At 50.7% G+C, this 21,497-nt stretch overlaps 1 protein-coding gene across 2 annotated transcripts in view; it reads right to left on the bottom strand.

Annotated features, from left to right (window-relative positions):
* The window catches only part of SYT2 (synaptotagmin 2), a 119,708-nt gene extending 102,247 nt beyond the window's left edge, over nt 1-17,461 (bottom strand). Inside the window, exon 1 of one of the 2 annotated variants that reach the window (XM_017950609.2) lies at nt 17,208-17,461. The gene's annotated coding sequence lies outside the window, so the exon portion shown is untranslated. The remainder of the gene's footprint in view (nt 1-17,207) is intronic. The other variant, XM_017950605.2, reaches the window with a different exon arrangement.
* Between the last annotated feature and the right edge of the window lie 4,036 nt (nt 17,462-21,497).

Genomic DNA, 21,497 nt, shown 5'->3' with positions numbered 1-21,497 from the left:
GGGAGGCCAAGGCAGGTGGATCACAAGGTCAGGAGATTGAGACCATCCTGGCTAACACGGTGAAACCCCGTCTCTACTAAAAATACAAAAAATTAGTCGGGCGTGGTGGCGGGCGCCTGTAGTTCCAGCTACTCGGGAGGCTGAGGCAGGAGAATGGCGTGAACTCGGGAGGCAGAGCTTGCAGTGAGCCGAGATCACATCACTGCACTCCAGCCTGGGCGACAGAGCAAGGCTCCATCTCAAAAAAAAAAAAAAAAAAAAAAAAAAAAAAGATAAACCTCTGTTGGTGAGATTGTGTTAGTCCATTTTTGCATTGTTACAAAGAAATACCTGAAGCTGGTAAGTTATATTTTAAAAAGAGGTTTAATTGGCTCATGGTGCTTCAGGCTGTACAGGAAGCATTGCACCAGCATCTGCTTCTGGGAGGACTTCAGAAAGCCTTCGATCATGGTGGAAGGTGGAAGGGTGAGCAGGCACATCACATGGCAAGAGCCAGAGCAAGGTGGGGGGTGGTGCTACACACTTTTAAACATCCAGATCTCGCATGAACTCAGAGCAAGAATTCACTCATTACCACGAGGAGGACACCAAGCCATTCATGAGGGATCTGACCCCATTACCTAAACCCCTCCCACCCGGCCCCACTTCCAACACTGGGGATCACATTTCAACAAGTGATTTGGAGGGGATGAACATCCAAGCCATATCAGAGTTTTATGCATTTTCTAGCATAAATCCTTAGATATCCCTGGGATACATGTGTAATGGTATCAGATTTGTGTTAGAAAAAAGGAGCTGAATCTATCCTGAGCCCCAGACTGGTGTTCCTGCTGAAAGAATCTAGAAGCTGCATTCTTCACAAGGCTTGGTTGGACTCTTCATTCTCCCTTCAAAATTGAGGGTGGATGACTGTGGCTTTCTGGCAGGGCAAATGTTCAGCATGTGTAAACAGACCACATACAAAGGAGCTGTTTTAGTAGGCGATGCACAGAATCCTGAATTTAAATGGGCAGCCTGCCCACATGGTGAGGGGTACTTGCCTGTCCTATTGCAGGCTTGACTATCATAACTGAAGTCTCCTGAGGCTGAATTTACACACACACACACACACACACACACACACACACACACACACCATCCCTGACTCCAGCAATAACATTATGGCACTGATAAAGGAAGGGGTTCCACCCTGCTAAGCCCTATTACGTCCAGCATTATTCACCACCACCACCACCTCCCTCCTCCTTCTCCTCTTCGTTCCTCTTTTTCCTCTTCTTCTCCTTCTTATTCCTCTCTCTCCCCCTCTCCTCTCCCTTCCTCCTCCTTTCCTTCCTCCTCCTCCTCCTCCTCTTCTCCCCTGACACTTTAATACATTTATATAAGTCAACTGGTTGACAACTGTGCATACCTTCCTCTCTCTAACATGTCTATACTCACACTCATATATAAACCCTTGGCTGCAAGAAATCGCGATGGACAGTTTATCTTTTTCTCAATGTCCATCCTATCCCAGACCACTCTTCTCCTTGAGGGAGGTCTCGCCCCCTGCTTGGTCTTCTGTTACAATATCTAACCATATTTAGTGTTTGAAAATTCCTCCTTATATCTACCTAAAATCCTTCATGTTATAGGTAAATCCCATGCTTTTATGACCTTATGAACCATTTTTCGAAGGTGTAAAGCACCTTCCTCAGTAGAAATGGAAAGCAAGGTGTCATTGGACCTTTTGTAATCTGCAGACAGACACATGCATTAATGCAATACACCCCGCTCACACACACAGGGAGAACCTGCGACCACTGGTAACAACAACAGAAAGTCCAAGAACACAAAGGACCCTTGGGAGGGCATCTGACCCATCCCCTTGATCTAGACATATAACTGCCTCAGGGCCTCCTGAAGAAAAGGCTTCACAGCAGCCCAATCCCACAACCTCGAGGAACCCATCTCCAGCCCTTGTTTCTAGGTCTGAAACATGAAACTCCCGGGCCTCCCTTAGCCTCCAAACCCAGCCTCCCCAGTTCCCACACTGTCAGCAACTAATACACTTCTCAGAGCCATATTTATATTACAGCAGGACAAGAGAGCAAAGGTGCAATTGAACTCGATTTGATTGAGTGTGACAACTGCACAGTTAGCCACATGTGTCACCGAGAGATGTGAACTGGAGAGAGTTTATGGTCAAAAATTCATTTCCAAGGGGACCTGACATCTTCCTCTCACAGACATCCAGACAGCGCTGACATCAGTGGCAACGTGAGGAGGGGAGATTCATGGATTTGTCTGAGGAAGAGACCTTGTAAGGTCATCCATCGCCCCTGCCTCCATGCAAAACACCTCCCTCTGAAAGGCTCTTTCTCTGCCTTTCTGAAACATCTATATGACACTCTCCCTTACACCTCTTTAATCACCTGCCAGTTGTCTCAGTGCTATAAGCAAGAAAACGCTGCCTAATATCGAATCTAAACTCTTCTCGTTGCAGTTCCCAACCACTGCTCTAGCTGCACCTTCAGTGCAGTGACATGTCTCCATCCCTGAGTCCAGACACCCTGGGGTTGCATCTGTCATGTGCACTCCTCCATTTGTGATACCACGGTCCCCTGACTCTGGGCTTGCTCTTCTCCTCCTCCCTCTTGCTCTCTGGAATTAGTGGCCTTTTCAACCCTGTTTCTACATTCCTTTCTCAGTCTCCAGTGGAAAAACTATAGTTTGCCTTTGGAAACCTCTAATGTTTTTCTGAGACTCTGGGAAGGGACTTCAGGGATTTTTCCAGTCAAATCTCCTCATTTTACAAAGGATGGAACACAGAAAAGAGAGAAAGTGACAAGTTCACAGTCACCTGGGGAACTAGAGGCAGAGCCAGAAATTCCAGTCCCCTTTACAACCCAAATCGTGCCTCCCAGCTCAGAACTCTTCCTATTGACCCTTCCAGGGGTGGTGTAACATACATGCCAGGCCCTGACAGTGCCAGAGAGTGGACCTGATGCCTCATGAAAAGACCCAGGATGCCTATGGCGGCTGCCCTCAGAGCCCAGGCATCATGGTGGCCATGCACCCACCATGTTCCCCGCCCTGCTAAGCCCCCATTATAAACCCTCAGAGCATTAAGCACTTTTTACTTCATGCCAATGATCATAATTGTAATTAAATAAACAATCGTGTGATGATTTTGTTTAATGTCTTTGCTTCCCTCTGCCTGTGAGAGGCACGAGGGCCAGAACTGTCTGTTCCGTCTTCATAGTAGTTGCAGTCTGCACAGAGCGCTTGTTCCATGGATGTGTGTTCCTTGGATAAATGAATGAATGGCTGAGTGGTAGCCTAGGGAAATGTGGCCTGAGGCACAGGGGAGCCTGGCCAGTGTCACACAGATAAGAAGCTGCAAGGCCAGGGGTCCCAGCTTCTAGTCCTGGCCCCAACACTGAGGAGGGAGTAGAGGTAATGTCACAAATTTTCCTTCTCTACAGAACTTTGGACACAAAAAAGGCATCTTAGCACTATGGGATGTATTTGAAGCAGGGGTATCAGGCGAGCTCTTCGCATTGGTGCAAAGATTTAATGAGTCTACTTGCTTTCATCCATACCTTTCTTCCCCATCACCCTCTCTCCCACCACCTCTGTCATGAGGACAGTAACCTAAGTCACAAGCTTTGGTCCCAGACACATGGTCTCATTCACCTTCCCACCAAGCCCCCGTTTCTGAGGACAATAGCCCCTATCAATGCTGCCTCCAGAAAGTGTACCGCTAACTGCCACAGCTGAGCAAGCTTCACTGAGAACATTAGCTCCTAATGGCAGATGGCAGCTGCCACAGGGTCTGAAAAGGCAGCAATGGTTGGGGAAGCCACAGGTCCAAAGTCTGCAAGCAAACCACATAACTACAAGGCACTGAGCCAGAACCCAGCCTAGGATCCCACCTGGAGCAGTCCTGAGCCCAGCCGGGAAGTGGCGTGTGGACTAGGAGAGAGGACCAATGTCACCCGAGCAGCCTCCTTCCAGCTGGAGATAAGGCTTCAGGTTCAATTTCATCCTCACTTTCCAAGGAATGTGAGAGAGAGGCACCTCTGCCCATGGGCAACCTGCCAAGAGCCATGTGTGTGGTCTGTTTGCATCTGTGCATGAACTTGTATAAAGTTGTGAGTCTTCCCTACTCTGAGCCGAATGTCCTGACTTGCTGCGAACCTCACACAAGAAGGAAATGTTCTCTGAAAGTAGGGCAATGGCCAAGACCCAGAAGGGGCTGTCTGAGGAATCTGTCCAGTTTATTTGGGAGAGGAAAAGAGCCAGAGCATTGTGTCCCAGGACTCAGGGTCCCAGGGGTCTCAACCTACTTTAGGTGTCCTCACCACTGACACACACAAACACAGACACACACACAGTAACTATGTGTGCTGATGGGTGTGCTGATTAATTTGATTGTAATAATCACCATATAAGGTATATGTATGTCAGATCATTACATTGTGCATCTTGAATATATACCATTTTTATTTGTCAATTACACCTCAATAGAGCTGGAAAAAAGAAAATGTTACATTTATAAAAGAAAACCCTACCCTAGAGAGACTGCTCCGGCCTGCCTCCAAGCACTCCCACATTCACTATTGATTTCTTCCTTGCTGAGAGCTGCCAGGCCCAGGGTCTGTCTGCAACACAGCTCCTTGGTATGGACAGGAGGAGCCAGAGGGAAAGAAAACACGGCTGGGGATGCTGGGAGGGTGAAGGATCAGGGACCCAGTTCCTGCGTTAGCTGGATGACCTCCACAGGGCAGCATCCAGGGTCTCACCACCCCCAACTAAGGGAAGTTCAGTCTGCTCAAGTGACCCCTCTCACCACAGGGAATACCCTCCCTTTCATCTTTTACCATGTCTAGGTCTTTCCCCAAGCATGGTCTAAAATGGGTGCTAGAAGCAGCCCCTATAGAGAGGCGCCTGGACAGCAGTACAGTCAAGGTTGGCCAAGCTGGAGAAGGAGCCACGTGCCAGGGCAATCAATTACCCAGGCCTGTGCCCGCTGAAGAGCAGAGAGACGTGTGCTCCCCGTTACACCAGGTGTGCCTGGGTAGACACCTGACTTCGTCTGAAGGTGGCTCCTCCACCATCCTGCAAAGCCTCCCTGCCCTTCACTCCACTCATCCTCCCAGGAAGAACTGACCACACTCTCTCAGTGCCAGAGCCACAAAAAGCCACAGAAGAGACATGAGGACTGTCTGGCCTTCCTGTGAAAAGAGCAGCCATCCTTGGAGATCGGGGTACTAAATGTTAACTACAGCAGTTGTCTAGGCAGACAGTCCAGACTCTCCATCCAGCTCTCAGCTTTTCTCTGTGGCCTCTGAACTCTATACACCGACCCCTAACTCACTAGGCAGAACAGGAAGGGTGGATAGGAATAGGAAATAGGCATTCAGTACAGCAAGAGGAATGTGGCTAGACACAAGGAAGAACTTCCTCACCGTTACGGGTCACCAGGGTTAAGGACTGATTTTACTTCCTAGAGATTGTACTTCCCAGCAGGCGACTCTTAGAGGGCCTGCTCAGTGAGGGGTTTTAGGTCCCCTATGAAAGACAGGCTAAGGGAAGCACTTCAGGTCCCCCATTTGTGGAGAATTCAAGTTCTGAGGGGGCTGGGATCCAGGTTGCCTCTGCATCCAGAGTTGTGTGGATAGAACCAGTAACCAAATTGTCTTTTTTTTTTTTTTTTTTTTTGAGACACAGGGTCTTGCTCTGTTGCCCAGGCTGGAGTGCAGTGCAGTGGCATGATCTCGGCTCACTGCAGCCTCAACTTCCTGGGCTGAAGAGATCCTCTCATCTCAGCCTCCCATGTAGCTGGGAATACAAGCATGCCACCACATCCAGCTAATTTTTTTTTATTATTTGTAGAGATGGGGGTCTCGCTATGTTGCCCAGACTGGTCTTGCACTCCTGGGCTCGAGTGATCCTCCTGCCTTGGCCTCTCAGAGGGCTGGGATTACAGGTGTGAGCCACTGCGCCCAGTCTCCAGTGCTAAAATTGGACTGGCACAACCAGCTCTAGAGAGAGTCCCATGAACACCAGCCTGCAGTGGGGCATTCATCCATGGTCCCCAAACAGCGGACCACCTGACCCCCTTCTCTGCAGTGTGCAGCATGAGCAGGGTGTGGCACTGGGACAGAAAAACTTGAATCTGGATGTCATTCTGCCACCCAATAGCAGTGTCACCTTGGGGACATTTATTTACTTTTCTGGGACTATTTTTCTCTGTAAATAGGGGTAATAGATCACGTGCTCTAAAACTGCATTGTAGTGATAGCTGTATAATGTAAATTTACTAAAAATCACTCAATTGTACACTTAAAGCAGATGAATATTATGATCTATAAATTATACCTCAATAAAGCTCAGGCTTGTTATAAAGATAAAACAAGAGAATATACAGGAAGCTTTTTTATCCAGTGTATGAATATTTGCTGCGTTCTTGCTGTGCAGCACTGGGCTCTGCCGGCTGAGAGGCTCCGTCTAGCATGGTCTCGCATGTCGGTTTTGCCTTGATCACTGCTGAGCTGATTGCTTGCTGTGTATTCTTTGAGGAGTCAAATTCCCTCTCTGGGGCTTGTCTTTAAAATAAAGAGCTGGGCTACGAAGTTTTGAAATCTTCAGGCCGGGCGCGGTGGCTCAAGCCTGTAATCCCAGCACTTTGGGAGGCCGAGGCGGGTGGATCACGAGGTCAGGAGATCGAGACCATCCTGGCTAACATGGTGAAACCCCGTCTCTACTAAAAATACAAAAAACTAGCCGGGCGAGGTGGCGGGCGCCTGTAGTCCCAGCTACTCGGAGGCTGAGGCGGGAGAATGGCGTGAACCCGGGAGGCGGAGCTTGCAGTGAGCCGAGATCGCGCCACCGCACTCCAGCCTGGGCGACAGAGCGAGACTCCATCTCAAAAAAAAAAAAAAAAAAAAAAAAAAGAAATCATCAGGAAGCCTCAAACCCCTTCCTTTAAACAGAAGCTTAAGAGAATTCCAGTAGAAGAACCCCAATATGCAAGGCAGATAAACGCAGGGTTGCTCTGGTGAAGGCAGGGGTTGGGGCAGTCGAGGGGGACTCTCCCTAGACACCCCTCTCTCCCAATTCCAAGGAAAGCTCTCCTCCCCAGGCAGCCCTGGAGGGAGCTTCATCCCCAGAGGCCACCTGGAAGCCAGGGGTTAGGTGCTCCCTGGGCTCCCTTCACCCCGTGCAGCTCTGTACTGTTCTGTTCCATGCAGCCTGCCCAGTAAGGTTGCCAGGCTGACCCTGGACTTCTGAGATACAGAGAATGCCCCCAGGTTCTGCCCTGTGACACAAAGCCCGGCACTCTGGAGGAGCATGCGGTCCTTATCAAGCATTCACTGTGTACTCGGCTCTGGGCTGGGCTTCACCGAGGACAGTGGTTCTCAAACCTTTTGGTTCTAAGACCCATTTATTAAGGACCCTCCAAAAGCGTTTGCTTATGTAAGTTAGATCCATCTATAGTTACCATATTCAGAATTAAAACTGAGAAATTTCTAAATTAGCTCAAAATACAATGGTAACTCATTACCTGTTAATACAACATATTTAATAAGAAGTAACTATATTTTCCAAGACCAAAAGAAAATCTAGTAGACATTTTCTCTAGTAAAATATCTAGTAAGAAGGAGGCCTTGTTTCACATCACTGCAAATCTCTTTAACGTGTGGTTTACTAGAAGGTAGCTAGAGTCTTATATCAACTTCGGTGTTTGGTCTGTCTGCAATACATTACTTTGATTGAAAGATGAAAGAAAATCCAACCTCACTCAGATATGTAACTGGAAAGGGGAGGGGTATTTAATAAAGCCTTTTCAGATCATTGTGGATATTTTTCTTTGATATGACATCAACACTCACCAAGTGGTAGTTTCTTAGATTGGTTTCAGTGGGGAACCTGAAACCTTGCACTTGGAATGCATGTTTGCCTCTGTGCATGATTTTGCGACATCATTTATTTATCATTTGGAAGATATTGGTTTGCTGAATTGTGCAGATCTTTCAAATATTGATGAATTTCATTAAACAATATTAACCACATCCATTAATATAACCACTGATCTTATCACAAAAGTCCTTTTCATAGTAATATGTGTGAGTTTTCCAAACTTCTAATTTTTGCTTGAAAGCTTGAATTTTATCATTGGCCACAAATACTGTCAATTGTTTTTCTGGAAGTGACAAGCTCACTTCATTCATTTTTGCAAAAATGCCTGCTCAACACTCAAGTCTGAATAACTGGAGTTTGTCGGTTGTTCTTTCAGATAAAATGATATTCCATGAACAAATGACTAGTTCAGCCTGCAACTCAAACAGATGCACAGGTGATTGGCATCGTTCACTTGCTTATTTGAGAAATTATTGCATAATATTTTTGTAAGCAGCAGAAGTACTTTATGTGTACTTCTCATTCCATCACAGAGAATATTAAAAAGATACAGAATCAAGGTTCAATATAATTATAATCTTTGCTGCTTCATGAAAAGAAGACATTCTTAAGTGAAACCGGCATTTCGTTATTTACCAGTTACTTTGCTTAGCGGGTGTGTGGTGTGGAAGAACACAAAGACGGGTGCAGTGTGATACTACTACCTTGATTCACGTTAAGGTGCCAGCAGCTTCACCCACCACTGCTTTAGCACCATCAGTGTCAAGCATGGGAATGGCAAATAACTTTAGTGTTATCATGAAAACTGCTTTGACCTTATGGACCCCCCTGAAAATTCTTAGGGACTCCCAGGGACCCGTGGCCCGCATCTTGATTACTGCTGTAAGAAAAACTTCACAAGGGCCTGTTCCCTGCACGTTACTGTCTCCATTTTCAGCTGAGGATCCCAAAGTTCAGAAAGTTTAAGTAACTTGCCCAGGGACACATGGGCAGGAAGTGGCAGTCTTGGTTTGAACCTAGGCCATCTAACTCCCAGTCACACACATGCTGTTTCGGTTATGCCCTATAGAACATGCAAATGTGGGAGCCTCTCCTCTCCCCCTTCCCCATTGCCTCACCTCCTGAGGTCTTTGGGGCTCATCACCTACTCCAGGGGAGGCGCAAAGACACCTCCCAGCCTTGCAGTGGTGAGGATCTGGGATTCTATTACTGTCTGCCCCAGGGCACCCCTGCCACCCTCTACCAGTAGGAGACCTGATGGGGGCAGAGCATGCCTCCCTGGGAAGCCTCAGACGTCTGGGGCTGGCTTGCCAATGGCAGGCTCAGTTCTTGATGCTTCCCTGCCTCCTGTAGCAGCAGCAGCAGCAGCCAGCACAGTTCCCAGCATCAAAGAGCTAATCCAATTTCTCAGCTGTGCTTCCCCCTTCGCCTCCTGCAATGCCAGGATTGATTTGGAACCAGGGCAGCCTTATTAAAGTGATGCCTTTTCCTCCTCGTGGAGAGTCAGACTGGGAGAGGGAGCCCTCCCACAGCCAATTAACTCCATGCTTCCTGCTAACACTGATCCTAGCCACAGCCACCCTTGAGATTCCTGGGGTTTACCTGTAACTCTTCTTGGCTCCTAGTGGTGAGGATGGATTTCAGTTCTAGGTCTGCTTCCCTCCAAGACCCCAGAGCACTTAACCAATAGGTTCTTGTTCATCCTTCCTGTACTCCTAGAGTGTTGCCTGGGTGATCCCCTCTCCTCCTGCTTTCAGGCCTCTATCCCCATCTCCTAATATCCCATCTCAGTCCCTGTGACTGGGCAGGTCACTTGGTCCATCTGAGTTGATACAATGAAAGATCCACGGCAGACAATGAAAATGGGAGGCCAGACAGCCCCAACAGGGACAGAGGTAAAACCCGTGCATTTGTTAAAGGGGCTTTTCTCCAAATCAACACAGGAGGCAGAAGACAAGGAGGGTCCTCAGAGACCTCCACCACCCTCAGCCCAGGCCCCCTTCCTTGCAGTTTCACAGCTCTCCTCTAATGTAGGGAGTTAAGGTGTAGCAGAAGCAGGGGAGGTCCCACTCCAGAAAATGCTTCCTTTCTATAAACAACCTAAAAACTGCTTCCCCAGTCACTTTGTAGAAGAGGAAGGACATCCCAACACATCTGGACCATTAGTTCAGACTGGAATCAATGGTGAGGAAAAGAGATTTCTCTCAAACCATCCAGCCCTTAGGGAGCAGAGGTTCTCTGAGAAGGTCTTTGGAGCTCAGAGCACTGGCTGACCTTGGGGAAGCCATTTCTGGTCTGGAAGGGAAAAAATGAACACCACCCCTTTGACACCCCCTACCCCTGCCCCTGACCATACACATGGCCCTACCCAGCTCGGCCCTGCACTAACACAAATGCCTCATTTGACTTCAGAGGAAAATGAAGCTAAGAGTAGGAATGAGAAAGGCAGTAAAAAGAAGCCGGGGGGTGGGGGGACCAAGTGGGGAGGGGGAGATGAAGGTACAAGGTACCCTCTCCTCTCTCTCACATGCACACTACTGCAGGTGGTTACAACTCTCTTCTCTGTTTCTCCACAGCTGAGCAGGAAACCGGGAGAAGAGCCCTTCTCCCCTGCAGCCTCTCCCTCTTGGCCTCCATCACCACTCTCCCAACCCCTGCCAAGCCCTGCATCTGATCCTACATGAGCTAAAGAAGCAGAAGGTCCAGAGGCAGCCTGTGATTTTTGGCTCGGTCACCTCTTACAAATACAATGGGCTGCTGGGCTCGCCCTAACCCTGCATCACCCCAGGCTGTTCCTTCAGTCTATTTGGGTATGGAAAGGGTTAAGCTCCTCCCATCCCCTCCCTCCCTCATCCCATTTCTCCATTCACTTCTATTTTCCCATCTGCCTAGTGCCAAGCTCACAGTTACAACCACTTACACCCTGTATTAAGATGCATGGAATAGTAATGGGTAAATTCCATCACTAATTGCAATATTCCCTAATTACTAAATTCCAGAGCCACCGTATCAACCCAATTATGGGAAGTTCTGCCAGAGTTCTCCATGGTCTGAGGACTCCCTGCCTTACTGAGAGGCACCTGACAAATGCCTCGGTGGAGCTTTCCTGACTCCCCACCCAGCTACTGTCCTTCCCTGGTCCCAGCCTGTCCAGTAATGAGGCCCTTGGGCTTCTAGTATCTCTGCAGGGGAAGGGAGGAAGTGAAGAAAGTTTTGCGATTGAGGAAAGCCTTGTGTTGACAGGCAGCTATCCTGGAGTTGGAGAGCATCTGGGAGTCCTGTCACTCTGCACCAGCCACCGCCAGCGCTCCCAGCTTCAGAGCTCTACTTTGGGGGCTGGGGGGACCCAGGAGAGGAGGAGGAACCACATGCCCTGGTCTTGGGGAGTGCCCAGGCTGACAGAGGAGACATGGTTATTTTGAGTTCCCCCTTTACATCCCAGGTGCCTTTTACAGACTAGGTGCTTAGTGCATTGGAGTGGAATGTGGAGGAAAAGTGGAGAGGAAAGTAGGAAACAAGGAAGGAATGGGGTGCTCTGGCTCAGGCTGATTTTAGACTCTGGCTGCACCTGCATGCAAGGGTTGACTTTTGGGCTGTGAGTCCCGTAGGGATCTGACTTCTCAGGTCTGGAGTCTCCAAAGGAGTGAAGCAGTCACACACCAACTAACTCCGATTCTCCCTGCCTTTGCAAGGAGCCCTCCTCCCCAGCCCACCCCTAGGACCCTGAATACACATATATACACACACATGCACACACACATGGCCACTGGGCTTCAGAGGAGTCATTTAATTGCCAAGTTGGAACCTGCAGGGGCTTTTGGTGCTGATGACATCAGCATGCCATCACAGATAGGGCTGCTGAGGCTGGAGCTGGTCCAGATTCAGCAGGGCGTCCCATCATGCACTCAAGACGGCCCACCCTGAGGCCTCCCTCCTTGTTTCAGAGCAGGTGTTCCTGAAGGAGGTGCCAGAGCCCTTATGGAGAGCCCAAGGAAACCCAACACCAGGGAGGGAGAGCTGATTCAATTCCTCCAAGGAATCACTGCCTAATTTTTGTAAAGGCTGCTGCTTGATTTCAATCACCCAGCCTCCTGCTTCTACTCAATGCGTTAGCGGCCTCATCCCAAGGACCCGTACCTGTATTCTCGGGCTCCATTTGCCATAGGTAGAGCTGGTGAGAAGGGGCGAGGAGAGGAGGAAGGGTTCTGACCACTCAGCTGCCGTGGTCTGAAAGGCTCCCCCACCCAAAGCACCTATGATCTGAGGATTTTGAACAACCACACAACTTCTCTGGGCCTTTGCCCCTTCATTGTAAAGTGGGGACAGCGATGGCATAGCTGAGGACTGCAGTGGTGAGAGCTTGACCGCCCTTGCGAGCCGCTCTATCCCGGAGCAGGTGAGCGGGAGGCACAGGGAGTGGGGCAGGGAGGAGCTCCGAGGTTCCCTGTTGTGCAGGACCCACACTGGCTTTGCCCTTTCTTATGCCTGATGCTTAGTGTTACTGACAGCAAAAGCTGAAATCCTGAGGTCTCCAGCTAAAGTGGCCAAAGAAGGGCCTCTCCTGACTTTACAGCAGCAGGCAACTCCCCTTTCTTTCAGATTTGGAGGCTCCTTGGCCATTTTAATGGACCCAGCTACTCGCATCCTACTTCCCTAATTGTGAGGGGCCTTCAGAAGCTAACTTCCTCCCTGGCACTCAGCCAGCGGGGACTTGATCCTCATCCGAAAATGATCCAAGGAGGAAGCTTCTACAATATCTACTGCTTGTCCTGGATGTGGGAGTCCTTTTTTATTTTTTGATACTGGATCTCACTGTCTTCCAGGCTGGAGTGAAGTGGCATGACCATAGCTCACTGCAGCCTCAGCCTCCTGGGCTCAAGCGATCCACCTGTTCAACCTGGTGTGCCCAGCTAATTTTTAAATTTTTTGTAGAGACAGGGTCTCCATATGTTGCCCAGCCTGCTCTGGAATTCCTGGGCTCAAGAGATCCTCCCACCTCAGCCTCCCAAAGCGCTGGGATTACAGGCGTGAGCCACTGCACGTGGCCTGGGGAGGCCCTCTGGATGTTTAGTTTTAGACCCAGCCTCTCTAGGGGAGTGGGCTGGCAGCTAGGTGCTCCCCTGACCTCCAGGCTCACAGTGACTGTCAGGTCCCTCTGGGCCTGGATCCAAATTTACCCATCACTCTGGCTACTTCCTCGAACCGTCAGTTCCAAAGATGAAAATGAAGGATTGCTGGGACAAATCCTTCCCAGAAATCAAGCTTTGGCAAGAAACGACTCATTAGGCATAAAGAAGAACTGTCGAGTGAGGGGGATGAAACGCAGGAATGACCACCAAGACATGATGGCAGCTCCTTCCCTTGAGTTTTAAGAATATCAAAGGTGGACAATGCTCCCTCCAGCTGGAGCACCCAAGACAGTGTTCTGTGTGTGGGCAGGAAAAGGAGCACACAGGACCCCCAAGGATGGAAAGCAGTTACGCGGCACTCCTCCTGCGCCAGGCACAGTTCTACACGCTTTACAGGAATTAACCCATTTCATCCTCACCAAGAACAACCTACATCATAGTTACAAATTTTAGCTCCATTCTACAGATGGGAAGACTAAGAAACAGAGTGTGACTGACCTGCCCAAAATCACAGCAAGTGGCAGAACCAGGATGAACCCCAGCAATCTGGCTGTAGTCACTATGCTGCCACTTAGAAAAAATCTCTGACTTGATGTTTCTCCAATGAAACTATGTTATTTGTCACAGGCTTCTGGAGCCCAGGAGAACCCGTAACTGAATCCCAGCTTCTCTAGCCTGGCTTCTCTGACTGAATGGAAGACGAAGAATCGGCTTGTTGCCTATGGATGGATTATTCATGTGGGGAATTTAGAAATGCATCTGTCTGGTGGGCCAGGGGCTACTTCTAAAATAACACGAATAGTTATCAGTTCTACAATACTACCCTGAGAGTTAAGCATTATTACCTCTGTTTGACAGAGAAAACTGTGCAGACATTGTCAGGTCATCCTGTTACATGCTCTCAAAGCATCCTACACATCTTCATAACTCTCGGCACAGTCACGATGAATTCTTTATGTAATTATTTAATTGTGTGGTATTCACTAGATTGTAAGTGCCACAAGGGCAGGAAGCAGGTCTGTTTTGTTCCCCCCTGAATCTCCACTGCATAGCATAGATTCTCAAAATGCAATAGTGGCATGAATGCAGAACGGATGCTGAGTGGCTCAGTAACATGTGTAGGGCCTGCCACTGTGCTCACTCCCCACCCAGAGAGACTACAACAGTGGCACACGGTAGGTACTCACTAATAAAATACTTGTTGCAAATAAGGTCTCACACTTTGTACTTGGCACCCCCGGAATTTGAACCCAGGCCTGTCTAGCTCCTGGCCTCTTCTTTGGTGCTTCGTATTTAACCACTGCACTGAGTAAATCCCCCCACCCCATTGATATCTCTGGCTTGCTGTTCCAGTTCTTAAAGAGTATCCCCACCACCCTGGACCTTCAGTGATGTCTGGCTTCAGCTAGGACCTGCCTAGATCAGGAAAGTCCACAGAGCAAATCCCAAAGCCAAGTGAAGTAGTGTTTCTACTCATCTGCAGCCTCAATTCATCCACGAGGATGTTTCTGTCCAGGGAGGGGAATGACAGCCATTCTTCCAGCCAAGTGAACCCCAACCTCCTCCCACTCTGTCCTCACTGCCCTCTGTCCCCCTGCTTCCAGTGCACTCACTGCCCCCCAATCTACTCTCCCCAGAGAGGGAGGCATAGGCCTGTCAGGGAAGAAAAAAGGAGACCCCACTGAGATAGCACAAAGTTCAGATGGAGGCAGAAAGAATGACTAGAGGTCAGGCTTGCCTAGGGGCTGGGGAACACTGGGATAGCGTGGTCCCCAGGGCTTGAGAAGGGCAGGGAAGAGGCTTCTCCAGCTACCTCCAAAGCCCACCCCCAGGTTTCTGCAGTATCATAGACAGCCCTGTCACACCTGCCTGGAAGCTGCCTAAGGGTAGAAGGAATAGAATGAGCTCCAGCTGCAACGTGAGGGCAGGAGAGCCCAGACCCAGCTCCAAAAAGGGTCTCCCGGGCCCTGCGAGGTCTTCAGCAAGGTACATGCTTTGCCCAGGTGAAACCAGTTTCAGTCCTAAATTGAAACCAGTTGCAAGCTTCTCTAGGTGAAAGGTCAACGTTTACAAACACCAACACTTTTTGCTTCCCCTGGTCCTGTTCTGTGGATGTCAGACCCCAAAGCTGAAAAAGAAATGTTCTTGCATAATCACCCCCTTCCCTCAAAAGAAAACCCAAGTTCCCTGGACACAAGCTCCTGGGCTGCAGAACAAAGCAGACTCACAGCAGAGTGGTCTAGTCTCTCTTCCTCCAGGGGAAGGTGGGCCAGGTCTGTGTGAGGCTATAACCTCACTTTCCTCTGCCTCCCTCTCCTCCTCCTCTGGCAAGGCGAGGAGGGGAAAAGGTAAGGATTAAGCCCAAGAGGTCTCCAGAAAAAGCCAGACCTCTTGGGGGAGTCCTAGAGGGTGAAGCCAGGGATCTGCCTGGCAGCCAAGCAGAGCAGAGGCGGCCACCCTGAGGGAAAGGTGGTTCAGTCAGGGTTCAGCGGGCACTGGCCATTTTCCAGGGGCATGGGAGGGGACGGGTGGGAGCTGGACTCCCCCTAGGCCACAGTGTGCCTGGCGTGGACCCCTGACGCTGACTCACCCCCAGGGCCCTGACACACGCTGCAGCTTGCAGTGCCTGCCAGGCTACTGCTCTCGTTCCACAGGACCAGACGCCAGGCACGTCCCACTGCATCAGTGCCACCCTGCCCCCTTCCACCTGTCACTTGGGCCTGCCTTAGGAGCACTGGGCATGGCTATTTTTTTCAGCACCTCTGCTGGTCACAGAGATGTTTCTAGCAGCCCCAAAGCTGGCCTTGGTCCTAAGTAGGGAGAGATGGTTGAAAGGATTAAGGGCTTCCCTGATTCTCACTGTCACCCCCTCTAATGAAGTGCCAGGTTATGGGGAGCTGGATAGATTGAATGGAAGACAATCTATTCCACCTGGGAGAGACCCCTCAGGGCGGCAGCAGTAGGGGAGGGAGAAGGGCACCGTTTTGCTTTCCAGGTCAGACCCCAGTTCACCTTTCTGGCTTCCTGGGCGCTCCCAGATCCTAAGGACTTCCTCCTCCTCATAAGCCAACCCAACCTGGGCTACCTGCCCACTGAGCCTCTGTCCTTCCCTCCCCACTGCAGTGGCCCCTCCTGGGCCAGCGCCGCCTCTGTCCTTGCACTCTCTTCCTCCTGCTGCGGGGAGAGCACCTACTCTACCACCTCAGCCAGCGCAGGGGAGGACACTGCCCTGCCAGGAGATACCCCACCAGCCGTGGGCTGGGGGTGTCCTGGAGGCACCTGTGGAATGTGGAGATGAAAAGGGAGAAGGAGACAGGAGAAGGGGGCCTGGCTTAGTGGGATGGGAAAGGATAAAGCTCGTCTTTTTAGTTGAAAAATAAAAACCCTATGCCCCAGAGGTGGGAAAAGGAACACAGGCAGGGGAAGGGGGAACCCCAAACGGGAAAGATACATGGAAGAGTCCAGAAAAGGGAGTCGGGTTGTCAGCACCCGCCAGGCTGCGAGCCCAGCCCTGGGGACAGAGCTAAAGCAGGGACGGGGCATCCTGGGTCGTGCTGAGTCATGAGATTTGGAGAGAGGCGAGGGGCGCCTCTATCCCCTTCCTGGGTCCCTGCCCCAGCTCCTCGTGCTGGTTGCTTCCAGATGGCCCCTGCAGTCTGTCTCCCCAACCTCTCCCTGACCCAGGGTCTCCGGCTCTTAGCGCTCAGACCTCACCCCACTTCCCACGACGGCGGTGCCAGGGGTCCCCGAAGCTTGAGGCTGGGGCAAAAGAACCTTCCTTGGAGACCGCTTGGGCGAGCGGGGGCTGGGCTAGACGCGAGTGGGGGCGTCCCAGGGAAAGGAGAGAGGGGCGGGGGCGCGTCGCCCGCCCCTCTCTGCAGCAACTCGCGGGGAGACCGCGGGAGGAAATCTGCCCCCAGCCAGCCCCAGTCCCTCAGAGAAGCCGGCTCCTCGCCCCTCGGGTCCGGCTCCCCTAGACGAACCTTCCATCCGGACGCTTCCAAACTCCCCCAAAGGACGGTGCGGACTCCCGGCCCCCTTGGCCTCAAACTTCCCCAACCCCACTCACCTCTCGGGAGCCAGACCACCCCGTGGCCCCTCGACTCAGTAGCAGGAAACGAGAAACTTTGGAGAGGGAGGTCCGTGCCCCCACCGGCGGGGGTGTGGACTTACCGGAGAGCGACCCGAAGGAGGCGGGAGAGATCCGGGGTCCCCGATGTTAGGGGGCGTCGGGCCGCAAGGACGCGGCGCTGGCGACGGTTTCGCAGGGGAGCCCGTTCCCCTGGGGCGCGGAGTCCCCGCTCCGCCGCTGCCCCAACTCGGCTCCGAAGTGCCTTTGCCGCAAGACTTGCTGAGCTTAGCAGTCTGCGCCGAGGCGGCGGAGGGAGGGGGCCTGATCGATGGGCGCGCGCTGCAAGCGCTGCAGTGAGGGGAGGAGACCTAGCGGCGCGGGAGGGCGGGGACCGAGGCGGAGGAGGCCCGGAGGAGGCGGAGGGCGGGCCTGACCCCCCGGGACGGGTCCTCTCTGCGCAGCCCCCCAGGCGCTCGGCGACCCCGCCTCCTGCTCAAGGTCGAGGAGGCGGTTTCCCCAGCGGGAAGGCGAACGGGAAAAGGGCTCCATCCTCCCCACCCCAGAGGGCCGGTCTCTTTTCGAGCCAGCTCCTTCTCTCCAACTTCCCGAACCCACCGCAGCTCATGGCTAAATTATTGGGCTCAGGAGCCCCCCTCCCCATGGCCATTTTGGGATCCCTGAGCCCCTAGCCTCCCCTTCTCCCGTCCCCGCTGAGGTCACCGCTACCTGTAGTGGCCACCTGGATGGTGGGGGCTTCTGAGCCTAAAGGATGGGTGAGAAAGAGGAGGATGCTTGGGAGAAGACAGCGGTGCCTGAGGCCTATGGAAATAGAACGGCGGAGGGGAGAGGAAGAACTGCAGGGTGGCAAGGAGAGAGGAGCTGGAAGGCGGTGGAAAGAAAAGGAGGACGCTACCGGTTATTAAAGACAAGGTGTTCACACATGTTAGTTTGCTTAAGACGTAAGACATCCTTTTAAAGTGGGCATTTTGGGTGGGCAGTTTGCAGGTGGGGAAACAGTCCCTGAATGGTGCGTTGGGCCAAGGAGCTGCAGACAGAAAGTGGTGGCATTTCGGAAGAGCCTGCGGGAACGAGAAGGGTGGCAAGGGCAAAGTGGAGCCTTTCCTAACCTACCTAGGAACTGCCAGGGCAGCACGAGGACTTCCTTACAGCACAATTTGAATATCCACTTTAACTCCTTTGTAGTTAACTTTGTTTTTTGTTGTTGTTGTTTTATTTTTTTGAGGCGAGTCTCACTCTGTTACCCAACCTGCAGTGCAGTGGCGTGATCTCGGCTCACTGCAACCTCTGCTCCTGGGTTCAAGGGATTCTCCCGCCTCAGCCTCCCGAGCAGCTGGGATTACAGACGTGCGCCATCGCACCCGGCTAATTTTTGTATTCTTAGTAGAGATGGGGTTTTGCCATGTTGGCCAGGCTAGTCTTGAACTCCTGACCTCAAGGGATCCACCCACCCTGGCCTCTCAAAGTGCTGGGATTACAAGCGTGAGTCACTGCGCCTGGCCTGGAGTTAACTTTTATAATAGGACTGTAGCATCCTGCCTCGCTTTTGGGTACAAAACCATACATGGACTGAGGTCAGTCTTCAATACATACTTGGTGAGTGAGTGAGAGGTGGAATGAATGCAATATGAGGAGATGCAAAGAACAAGTGGGATTCAGGCTTGAGGGAGAGAAGAGGCAGTGGCAGGCACTTTGCAGATCACTGTGCCAATAATACCAGGTGTTACTGGCAGACCATCCCCAGTTGGAGACTATCCCCAGTTTGGCTTGCCTCAGAGCAAGGCGGAAAGTGACTGCCACCTCAGTGGATGTTACAAAAGAGGTGGGGGAAGACTTCTGGGGAGTCCTCAATCAGACTGAAGCTGTGCCCACAGCCCCTGAGGCACAGAGGTCCTCCCCGTTCACCTGTGGAGCAATCATAACAAGGGCAGTGGAGGAAGTGGGGAGCCAAGTTACAATGGACTAGGAATGAGACCTTCACAGCCAAAGAGGGTACCCACCACCCCCACCCTTAGCCAGGACTTGTTGCTTCCCCAAAGGGGCTGGCTCTACTCTATTCGCTCCTTCCTACTCCCCATGCTGACAGTATCTGCATGACTCCAGCCAGAAAGAGGGCTGCAGCCTCCTCGCACACAATCAAGCCCAGCGAACTGGCCCTGATGCGCTTCAACTTTTCCACGGCAGCGGACTCAGCTGCCTACTGTTCTGATCAAAGCCTTGTGTCAATCTGGTGCCCCAACTTCTCCTAAGCACGTCAGAGGAAGCCAGCCTGCCTTCCCAGGCTATTAGGAGAGTCAATGCTGCAATCAATTTAGTTAAATGAAAAATGTGGTGTCCCTGGCTACGGCCTTAATGTTCTTTTAATTCATCAGGACCAATAGTGTCTGGGTTACAAACCTAATCAGGAGCTCAGCATCCTTCTTGCTTATTCCCCCAGGCTTCGGGAGCTGGAAGAGGAAAGAATGGAAAAGACATCCACCCCATCCACGCCCAGCCTATTATTAGATACTTTGCTTTTCAACTGTTCATCATTGTAGAAAGATGAGCCTCTGGTATCTTAGACCAACATCACTCAATTGCAGACCCATCCAGGGCCATCAGGGCAATCCCTCTGCTTCCATGCAAGGTCATTTTGAACCCACAAAAGGTGGGGAGTTATTTAGGAAGAAAGTCTACAACTCCCTGATTACATTGTTTTACCACTTTCTGCTGAATAGAGTGCTTCCTGGTGGCTTCATTTTCTGTTTTTTTCTAGGGAGTAGAGAGAAGAGAGCAGGGAACTGCAGCATCTTGCCCCTGTCACAGCTTTTCCTGGAGACTGAAAGCCCCTGTACTATTTTCCTGCCTGCCACCCACCTTCTGCTTAAATAATTCCCTTTTCGTCCATCCTTGATCATAGGTCCACTAGCACTTGCACTACCTCACACTTGGATTGTTTCCCTGATGTTCTGGTCAGGTCTTTGTCCTTGCAAACTTGTTCCAGGCCCTGCTGTCGTCATTAGAGCAAACAGAAACGAGCTGGGACAGGAGAGCGAGTCTTCATCACCGCTGACCCTGGCCAGCTCCCATTTTCTGCTTTCTCTTGACACACACAGAAACAAACACCTCTTCAGAAAGCTGTTGTTCTCTCCCTCTCACCCCTTGCACATACCCATATTATTTTTCCAGAGCAGTTTGTATTGTTCCTGACAATTAAGCAAACAATGACTAAACTCTCCTCTGAAACATGCCTGCTTTACTGGTTGTAACTGAGTAAATGGTTCTTAAAAGCTTACAGCTGGGCAAAGTGGCTCATGCCTATAATCTCAGCCCTTTGGGAGGCTGAGGCCAGCAGATCGCAAGGTCAGGAGTTTGAGACCATCCTGGCCAATATGGTGAAACCCCACCTCTACTAAAAATACAAAAATTAGCCAGGTGTGGTGGTAGGTGCCTGTAATCCCAGCTACTCAGGAGGCTGAGGCAGGAGAATCACTTGAAACCAGAAGGCAGAGGTTGCGTTGAGCTGAGATCATACCACTGTACCCCAGCCTGGGCAACAAGAGTGAAACTCCGTCTCAAAAAAAAAAAAAAAAAAAAATTACATGCAATTCCTATCACTAAAGGTCTTGGTTTTCTTCTTCTAATCTAATTTTGTAGACATACCAAGCTTAAATGTATTTTAACTTTTATTTAAATTACCCTCCACTCTAGCTCCACTGAGCTATTTACATTTCCCTAAGCCACATAACAGTAGCTACCTATTTTGCTAAGGCCCTGCTCAGTGTTTATAACCATTATACTACTTACTCTTCAATAATACATGTCTGGCCAGGTGTAGTGGCTCACACCTGTAATCCCAGCACTTTGGGAGACTGAAGCAGGCAGATCACCTGAGGTCAGGAGTTTGAGACCAGCCTGGCCAATATCGTGAAAACTCGTCTCTACTAGAAGTACAAAAATTAGCCAGGCATGGTGACGGGCACCTGTAATCTCAACTACTCGGGAGGCCAAGGCAGGAGAATCACTTGCACCTGGGAGGCAGAGGTTGCAGTGAGCTGAGATCGTGCCACTGCACTCCAGCCTGGACAACAAGAGTGAAATTCCATCTCAAAAAAATAATAATAACATATTTCATACTACAGTCAACTTTTAGATATCCCATGAAATACTTTCCTTTTTTTATTCTTTTATCTTCTTTATTTTACTTTATTTATTTTGAGATGGCGTCTTGCTGTGTTACTCAGTTTAAAGTGCAGTGGCACAATCAGGGCTCACTGCAGCCTTGAGGCTCAAGTGATCCTCCTGCCTCAGCCTCCCCAGTAACTGGGACTACAGGTATGCACCACCATGCCCCATTAATTTTTTAATTCTGGGTAGAGACAGGGTCTCTCTCT

Source organism: Papio anubis, chromosome 1 (assembly GCF_008728515.1).
Source record: "Papio anubis isolate 15944 chromosome 1, Panubis1.0, whole genome shotgun sequence".
Classification (NCBI taxonomy): Eukaryota; Metazoa; Chordata; class Mammalia; order Primates; family Cercopithecidae; genus Papio; species Papio anubis.
This window is presented reverse-complemented; position numbering and strand designations above follow the sequence as displayed.